A 10,000-nucleotide genomic window follows, 5' to 3' on the forward strand; every position below is an offset into this window, starting at 1 on the left:
CCCGCCCTCCGCTGTGAAGAAGAAGAAGAAGAAGAAGAAGGGGAAGAAGAAGAAGAAGAAGAAGAAGAAGAAGAAGAAGAAGAAGAAGAAGAAGAAGAAGAAGAAGAAGAAGAAGAAGAAGAAGAAGAAGAAGAAGAAGAAGAAGAAGAAGAAGAAGAAGAAGAAGAAGAAGAAGAAGAAGAAAGCATCGTTCGGCCCACCCACTAAAGCTGACTACGTTTCCCTTCCTCCGCCGAAAAAAAAAGAATCGCACGAATTATTTTCCATTGGTCGGCTCGCCCACCAAGACCAACAACGTTTCCCACCCTCCGCCGAAAAAAGTCGCTCCACCCTCCACCACAAATATATATATACAGTATATATATATATATATATATATATATATATATATATATATATATATATATGTATATATATATATATATATATATATATATATATGTATATATATATATATATATATACATATATAAATATATAGATATATAAATTTACATATATATATATGTATATATACATATATATCTATATATATAAATAGATATATATATATGTATATACATACGTATATATATATATATATATATATATATATATATTTATATATTTTGCAGTATTTCACAAATGACACGTGAATATGATTTGCAGAAAAACACTGGTAAATAAGGAACGTAGTCCGAACGTTTTCGTCTATTTAAGACATGTTGAATAGACGAAAACGTTCGGATTACGTTTCTTATTTACCATTGTTTTTCTGCATATATATATATATACATATATATACATATATATACACATATATATACATATATATATATTTATATATATATACATACATATATACATATATATACATACATATATATATATATATATATATATATATATATATATATATATATATATACAGTCGAACCTCGAAAGCCCGGACCCCGAATGCCCGGACCCTCGTATGACCGGTCGAAATGAACAAAGGGTGGACTTTTCAAGCAAAGTTCCCTATTTGTCCGGTAGGTGGCAGCGATGGCCGTACACGTGTACTCAAACCCGGCCCAGTCAAGCCGCCACCAGGGCTGCCGTTTCGTAGAATTTTGTACCAAAACGTAGTAAAATAGCGGCATGTGGCAACTGCACAAGGACATGAGGAATTTTTTTCTACATATCAGCTGGCTGTTAAAAACATTCAAAAACTCAAACTTTTGTTTAAAAATCATAGAACTAGTTATCAAATAATAAATGGTACATCAAAATATGACTTTTATTGGTAATTGTGTTACTTATAAAATATCATACCCCAAAAGATACGTTTTTACGGTGTAGAAAAAATTCTACGCTAAAGTTTCAGCTTTATTTTAGCGATAATAATATAAAAAATAATTTTTATATCTTACTGAATATGTTAGGGCATGGGGGCCTTATATACATTCAAGAATAAAAAAACTAGAACCAACATTTTGTCAAAGTTTGACAAGTATATCTTGCTATGAAAGTCTGCACACTCCCGAGAAAAATGTATGCCCCGGTATGGCAACACTCCCATTCTACACGGCAGTGTAGAAAACGCGGCAACCCTGGCCGCCACCACTGTCCCGCGTGCATACCTTCCGATATTTACAGTGTACGTAATAAAAAATACAGTACAGTACACTGTATGTACAGTACATTTACATGCCTGTATTACAGTTATTATTACAGAATTATTACTATTATTGTATTATTATTACAGTATTGTTATTATTACAGTGTTAGAGTATTATATGTGTTTCTATGCCATATCATACATTACCTATACGTATACCGCTACGAAAATCTACGGGTGTTAGGGCGACATTTTTGATTACCGGACTTTTGGCATGACCGGACCGCCCTTCCCCCCAACTAGTCCGGTATATACATATATATCGTATCGTCGGCATCCCCTCGTTGTCCGAGGAAGGGAGTGTAACCGTTGGATAGGTTAGTTTAACCGTTAAATAGGTTTGTTGGTTACGTAAGGGGGACTTAATGCGGGCGAGATAAACTCCAAAACGGGAGTTTTCTACCTTTAATTAACAATTGAGGCAAATCTGGTTTACAAATATAATAAGGTACAAATGGGCCCTGTGAGCAGATTACAATAAGTGCCAGGCCTTGACCTAAGGCACAATAGGCTGGCAGCCTGCTGGGTCTGCCCAGCTCTGACGACTGGCCGGTAGGCTCCTGACCTACCCAGCCTCTTCGCCTACTCGATCTACCCATGTTTTTTTTTTTTATATATATAATTCTAGTGTATGTATGGTATGGAATGTTTATTCATCCTGGTTGAGTGGGTTGGGTTTTGAGTGTATTATTCCGGGGCTTCACGGTCGGAAGGAAGTGAAGAAGTACTTCTATGGATAGTGAAAAGTTTTATAAGTAAATGATCGTGAGGACCTAACCTATCGATTCGCATGACGTCCTGCGTCCGAAGAAGGAATAATTAATGTAATTTAATAGTTTAAGTGTTTCACCACCCCTAGTCACCACTGTTACTTAAATTTGACTTGTAATATCACTCGTCTCGAGGCCCCTTGCCTCTCGTTACGTGAGTTTCACTAATATTCAAGTTCCTCTTAAGCAGTAGGCCCAATGCCTTCTTTTTCCTGTAGTCTCACTATTTTCTAGGCCCCATGCCTATTCCTCTCGTCCTTTGGGTTAATAAAAGGGTGGTGAATTTTCTTTCTTCTTTCACTGTAATTTCACCTTCGGCTTACACTCGGGATCTCTTTTCTCTCGTCTCTACATCGTCTCCTGATCCTCTCTCCACACCCTCTCTATATCTTCTCCCTATATCTTCTCCCTATATCTTCTCCCTATATCTTCTGACGAGATCCCGTATCCTACGCTAAGCTGCCTTCGTCTGACGTCACTCATTTTTCTAAACCAATCTCCAGTTACGTCTCAAATAAATGTCACTCCTTATGGGCGTGACTTTGAATTCATGCACCAATAGTTTTTTTCCTCCTTCTCCACCTTGCACCGTCCGGAAAGCTATTACAATGCCACTAGCGATATTGTTTATCTCAGCATTAGTCAAACGAAGGTAACCTGCGCTTACAGAGTTGATTACACATCGAATATAAAACAGTCACCACCATCGGTGTGTTTACATAGACAAAACGTCGCCCTCACCTAGACATAACATTGCCCTCGAGCAGGCGTCGAGTCTGAATTATTCTAATGCCCTAGCTCATTTCCATTCGTACACTACCGGCCTCTTACAAGTGTTAGTAATGGTCATCTTAGGATTTGTCGTTGTATATTGGTTTATCCTAATTTACTAAGTTTCGGATGACTGCCTGGGAGATTTCTTGGAGGTGGCATTTTGATATTTTGAATCTACGTTAAAATTGAAAAATTATTTCGTTATTTAATTATAGAGTTCTGTCTATCGTGGTCTTTGATTTTCTATCATTGTAACAATAGTTATTTCTGATAGTTCTACGTGGGCTATTTTACATCCGAAGAATTATAATTAAATATAACATAAAAGTTTTATAAATGGTGTACTTATGGTAGGGCTGCACTGAATGCTGGGTAGCACTGGTTGGTTCCGTGGGCGGATGTGACACTGTCGTGGGCTGAGGTGAGGATTCCTAGCTGGTGTTGGAACATTGCTTGGGCAAGCAATTTTCGCGAGCAGCTCGAGCCAAGGATGGCGGTGGGTGGAGGGTGATGTTGGGTGGTTGGGGTGGCTACGAGTAAGCTAGAATGCTGACCCGATGCGAAGAGCAGGTATGTTAGGCGGGTCCGGGCCCAAGTGCTGTGAAGCTCCTGGTCTGGGTGGAAGGGGTGGAGGTGGGGTAGGCGGGTCGGGGCCTAACCTATGCGAGGCTCCTGGTCTGGGTGGTCATGGAGGGGGGGGGGTGGAGGCGGTTTCTCGTCCGGCTCCTGAATTATATAAAAAAAGGGGGGAATTAGTGGGAGTCTATGGTTTATACTCACGGTGATTGGTGACGGTAGTTTTGGGTGGCGGACGAGATTGTCTCTCGGATGTGTCTCGTCGGCCTGGGTCCACTGCGTCTTGACTGAAGTCGTGATGTCGTGTCGATCTAGGAGTTGGTGCGCTGGATCTCTGCTGAATGGATGCGTCCGGTCTCGGCTTGGGTTTGCTGATTGAAGGGATAGAGGGGTGGTGGTTACTGGTTAGTAATGCTTACCGAGTGAGGTGCTGAGCTTGTAGATATTGCGTTGATCTCGGGTGAGGACGGTAGGGGTGAGGTGGAGTCTTCTTTCGGAGACTGGATCTTGTGGTTTGATTGAAGTTCGATCTCTTGGTTGGGAGTCTTGGAATCTTGATACTGTGCTGTGTAGAGTTGACAGGTTCTTCTATTCTTGACAAAGGTGCCACTGTAGACATCTGTCGTAGATTGGTAGCGCACTGCCACCAGGTGGTTCAAAATCGAATGGGTTCGATTTCACCACCGATTCTAAGATTGGTGCAAAGCTGCGATCTTAGAATTCTGACTGTCGTCTCGAATGGAGTGGTTGGTGGAGGGTAGTGAGTAGACGTGTCGCTTGCTTGTAAAGCTCGCTGACGAAGTGATGAGCTAGCTTTCTGATGCGGTTGATGAGAAGTTGGAAAACAGGCGATGTCTGCTTCGTAGACAATGATCTTGTTCTTCTGAATGGCTGGCGTGGCTTGAATGGCTGAAGATTCTATTCGGCCTTCTGTGGTAGGCATGAGGCAGGAGTGTAACCAGTGTTTCTTGGTATAAGTAGGCTTGTCTCTTCGGAGGTTGGAATAGAGCACCGCTCGCCAGTTGGATTGGTTGTGTTGCTTGGAGCTGAATAGAATCAAGTGGCTTGATTCTTTTACTCTGGGAGCTTGATTGAAGATATGAGAAGTCGAAGATAGACGATTTCTTCTTCGTTGACCGTGGTCCGTTTCCTTCTCTTCAGGATGTTCCTCCGTGTCGATGTCTAATATGGCTGAGCAACCCCAGTCGGTGCCGGAAAAGCCGCGGACATGAATCACAGGGGAGGATCGGTGAAGGCTGGGGCTGCGTCACCTTCGCTTTCCTCTCCTCGCGTCGTTGTTTATCCCGCTCTATCCGTTGAGTTTCGAAGCCCTCCACGCCACTCTTGACCGCTTGTCTCCACACCAACCGGTCCTGAGCCATGTCTTCCCAGTCAGTTGGGGGGATGCCAGCTTGTGTCAAAGAGAGCTTAAATTGGTCCTTGTAACGTCGCTTAGGGGCTCCACTTGGTCTTTTGCCGTGGGCCAGTTCTCCGAAGAGAATGGTTTTAGGAAGGCGAAAGGATTCCATCCAAGCGACGTGTCCCACCCAGCGAAGGCGGTGCTGGAGGATAGTGGCCTCAACACTGGGGAGGCCGCACGAGAGAGGACCTCGTTGTTGGTGATACAATCCTTCCAGTGGATGTGGAGGATATGCCGGAGCTTGGACTGTTGGAAACTCTTGAGGCGTTTAATATCGCGTTTGTAGAGGTTCCAGGATTCGTACGCGTACAGCAGGGTGGAGTGAACCCGAACACCATGATTTTAGTGTGCATGGTGAGCCCGTGGTTGGTGAAGACGCGATGGGCGAGACGTCCATAGGCAGAGTGGGCTGCTTTGATCCGGTTTTCAACGTCCTTTTCAAACGTGACCGTTCTTGAGAGGATGCTCCCTAGGTAGGTAAAGTTGTCCACGCTCTCAACTGGGTGGTCGCCGATCTGTGCGTTGACTACAAGTGTGGCCTGGTTGGGAGGTAGTTGAGCCAGGAGCTTTGTCTTCTCTGTATTGACCTGCATCCCGAAGCGCTGGTAGGCGTCTACGTAGAGGTCTGTTGTCTGCTGTAGGTGTTCCGGGGACCGATTTAGGGTGGCATTGTCGTCCGCGCATTGCAGCTCCCTGGCACTTATGATGGACGTCTTGTTGGTCGAGCGTAGTCTGGAGAGCTTGAAGAGCCCCCCGTCCAGGCGGTAGCGGACGTCAACTGCTGGTGCATCTTGGGGGATCTCATTTATCATGGCGGCGCGGCAGTGTATAGGGAAAACAGTGCTGGGGCCAGGAGCCCTGCTTGAGGCCGCCTTGATTGAAAACTCCCCATCATGCCCTTATGGAAGGCACGGACCAAGGAGATGAAGCGTTCCATATATATATGGAACGAATTAATCTGTTTCGGTTGGCCCGCCTACCACTTGCACCCGCCCTCCGACGAAAAAAAAAAAAAAAAAATGTTTGCTTCGGTCGGGCCCACAATAGCCAACAGCTAGTCCCGTTTCGGTCGGCCCGCCCACCGAAGCCAACCACATTTCTCGATCTCCGCCGCACAAGTTCCTCGACAAGCTGCGCGAACTGTTCTATGCCGAAGGAGGCCGAGCTCCCGAAGCCGAGCTTCAGAGACCGAGCTCCCGAAACCGAGTTCCTAAGGCCGAGCTCCACAGGCCGAGCTCCATAGGCCGAACTTCAAAGGCCGAGCTTCCGAGGCAGAACTCCCGACCGAGCTACCGAAGCTGAGCTCCAGAGGCCGAGCTCACGAGGACAAGCTCCCGAGGCCGAGCTCCATAGGCCGAGCTCCACAGGCCGAGCTCCAAAGGCCCAGCACCAAAGGCCGAGCTCCAGAGGCCAAGCTCCAGAGGTCGAGCTCCCGAAGCCGAGCTCCACAGGCCGAGCTCCAATGGCCGAGTTCCACAGGCCGACCTTCATAGGCCGAGCTCCACAGGCCGAGCTCCACAGGTAGGGCTCTACAGGCCGAGCTCCAGAGGCCGAGCTCCACAGTCCGAGCTTCACAGGCCGAGCTCCAGAGGCCGAGCTCCAGAGGCCGAGCTCCAGAGGCCGAGCTCCAAAGGCCGAGCTCCATAGGTCGAGCTCCATAGGCCGAGCTCCACAGGCCGAGCTCCAAAGAATGAGCTCCACAGGCCAAGCTCCACAAGCCGAGCTCCATAGGCCGAGCTCCACTGGCCGACCTCCACAGGCCGAGCTCCACAGGCCGAGCTCCACAGGCCAAGCTCCACAGGCCGAGCTCCACGGGCCGAGGTCAAAAGGACGAGCTCCCGAGGCCGAGCTCCAGAGGCCGAGCTCCAGAGGCCGAGCTACCGAGGCTGAGCTCCACAGGCCGAGCTCCCGAGGTCGAGCTCCCGAGGCCGAGCTCCAGAGGCCGAGCTCCACATGCCGAGCTTCACAGGCCGAGCTCCACATCCCGAGCTCCACAGGCCGAGCTCCAGATGCCGAGCTACAAAGGCCCAGCTCTAAAAGCCGAGCTCCCGAGGACGAGCTACAGAGGCCGAGCTCCAAAGGCCGAGCTCCAAAGGCCGAGCTATAGAGGCCGAGCTCCCGAGACCGAGCTCCACAGGCCGAGCTCCCGATGCTGAGCTCCTAGGCCGAGCTCCACAGGCCGAGCTCCACAGGCCAAGCTCCACAGGCCGAGCTCCACAGCCCGAGCTCCACAGGCCGACCTACACAGGCCGATCTCCAAAGGCCCAGCTCCACAGGCAGAGCTCCATAGTCCGAGCTTCAAAGGTCGAGCTCCCGAGGCAGAACTCCCGAGGCCGAGCTCCCGAAGCCGAGCTCCAGAGGCCGAACTCACGAGGCCGAGCTCCCGAAGCCGGGCTCCACAGCCCGAGCTCCAGAGGCCGAGCTCCAGAAGCCGAGCTCCAAAGGCCCAGCTCCAAAGGCCGAGTTCCAGAGGCCGAGCTCCTGAGGCCGAGCTCCACAGGCCGAACTCCAATGGCCGAGCTCAGCTTCATAGGCCGAGCTCCATAGGCCGCGCTCCACAGGCCGAGCTCCAAAGGCCGAGCTCCAGAGGCATGGCTCCACAGGCAGAGCTCCACAGGCCGAGCTCCACAGGCAGAGCTTCACAGGCCGAGCTCCCGAGGCATGGCTCCACAGGCAGAGCTCCACAGGCCGAGCTTCACAGGCCGAGCTCCAAAGGCCGAGCTCCCGAGGCATGGCTCCACAGGCAGAGCTCCACAGGCCGAGCTTCACAGGCCGAGCTCCAAAGGCCGAGCTCCCGAGGCCTGGCTCCACAGGCAGAGCTCCACAGGCCGAGCTCCACAGGCCAACCTTCACAGGCCGAGTTCACGAGGCAGGGCTCCACAGGCCGAGCTCCACAGGCCAAGCTCCAAACACCGAGCTCCACAGGCCGAGCTCCCGAGGCCGAGCTCCAGAGGCCGAGCTCCAGAGGCCGAGCTCCCGGGGCCTAGCTCTACAGGCCGAGCTCCATAGGAAGAGCTCCATAGTTCGAGCTCCACAGGCCGAGCTCCATAGGCCCAGCTCCAGATGCCGAGCTCCACAGGCCGAGCTCCAGATGCCGAGATCCAGATGCCGAGCTCAAGAGGCCAAGCTCCAGAGGCCGAGTTCCACAGGACGAGCTCTGCAGGCCAAGCTCCCGTGGCCGAGCTACAGAGGAGCTCCCGAGGACGAGCTACAGAGGCCGAGCTCTACAACCCGAGCTCCCGAGGCCGAACTCCACTGGCCGAGCTTTCAAGTCCGATCCCACGATGCCGAGTTCCCAAGGCCGAGCTACAGAAGCCGAGCTCCAGAGGCCGAGCTCCACAGGCCGAGCTCCCGAGGCCAAGCTCCCGAGGCCGAGCCCCCGAGGCCGAGCTCCACAGTCCGAGCTCCACAGGCTCAGCTACACAGGCCGAGCTCCCGAGGCCGAGCTCCACAGCCCTAGCTCCAAAGGCTCCACAAGCCGAGTTCCATCAGCCGAGCTCCCGAGACCGAGCTCCCAAGGACGAGCTCACGAGGACGAGCTCCCGAGCCCGATCTTTTGAGGCCGAGCTCCCGAAGCCGAGCTCCCAAGGCCGAGCTTCTGAGGCCGAGCTCTCGAGGTCGAGTTCCCGAGGCCGAGCTCCCGTGGCCGAGCTCCCGAGGCCGAACTTCCTAGGCCGACCTCCCGAAGCCGACCTCCCGAGGCCGACCTCCACAGGCCGAGCTCCACAGGCCGAGCTACACAGGCCGAGCTACACAGGTCGAGCTCCACAGGCCTAGCTCCATAGGCCGAGCTCCACAGCTCTTGAGGCTGACCTTTTGAGGCCGAGCCTCAAAAGCCCAACTCCACAGGCCGAGCTCCAGAGGCTGAGCTCCAGAGGCCGAGCTCAAATGCCGAGCTCCACATGCAGAGCTCCACAGGCCGAGCTCCACAGACCGAGCTCAAAAGGGGCGAGCTCCCGAGGCCGAGCTCCTGAACCCGAGCTCCTGAACCCGAGCTCTGGAGGCCGAGCTCCTGAGGCCGAGCTGCACAGACCGAGCTCGGCCTGTTGAGCTCGGCCTCTGTAGCTCGTCCTCGGAAGCTCGGCCTGTGGAGCTCGGCCTTTGAAGGTCGGCCTCGGGTGCTCGGCCTTGGGAGCTCGGCCTGTGGAGCTCGGCCTCTGTAGCTCGTCCTCGTGAGCTCGGTCTATGGAGCTCGGCATGTGGAGCTCGGCCATTAAAGCTCGGCCTCTGGAGCTCGGCCTGTGGAGCTCGGCATCTGTTGCTCGGCCTCTGGAGCTCGGCCTTTAAAGCTCGGTCTCTGGAGCTCGGCCTGTGGAGCTCGGCATCTGTTGCTCGGCCTCTGGAGCTCGGCCTATGGAGCTCGGCCTCTGTAGCTCGTCCTCGGGAGCTCGGCCTGTGGAGCTCGGCCTGTGGAGCTCGGCCTAGGGAGCTCGGCCTAGGAAGCTCATCCTCGGGAGCTCGGCCTGTGGAGCTCGCCCTCTGGAGCTCGACCTCTGTAGCTCGGCCTCGGGAGCTCGACCTCAGGAGCTCGGCCTTGATAGCTCGGCCTCTGGAGCTCGGCCTCGGAAGCTCGGCCTCTGGAGCTCGGCCTCGGGAGCTCGACCTCGGGAGCTTGGCCTCGGGAACTCGGCCTCTGGACTTCGGCCTGGGGAACTCGGCCTAGGGAACTCGGCCTGTGGAGCTAGGCCTTTGGAGTTCGGCCTGTGGAGATCGGCCTGTGGAGCTCGGCCTGTGGAGGTCGGCCTGTGGAGCTTGGCCTGTGGAGCTCAGCCTTTGAAGCTCGGCCTCGGGAGCTCGGCCTATGGTGCTCGGCCTGTTGAG

The sequence above is a fragment of the Oratosquilla oratoria genome, chromosome 8 (assembly GCF_046742065.1).
Source record: "Oratosquilla oratoria isolate Oo_2021 chromosome 8, ASM4674206v1, whole genome shotgun sequence".
NCBI classification, from domain to species: domain Eukaryota; kingdom Metazoa; phylum Arthropoda; class Malacostraca; order Stomatopoda; family Squillidae; genus Oratosquilla; species Oratosquilla oratoria.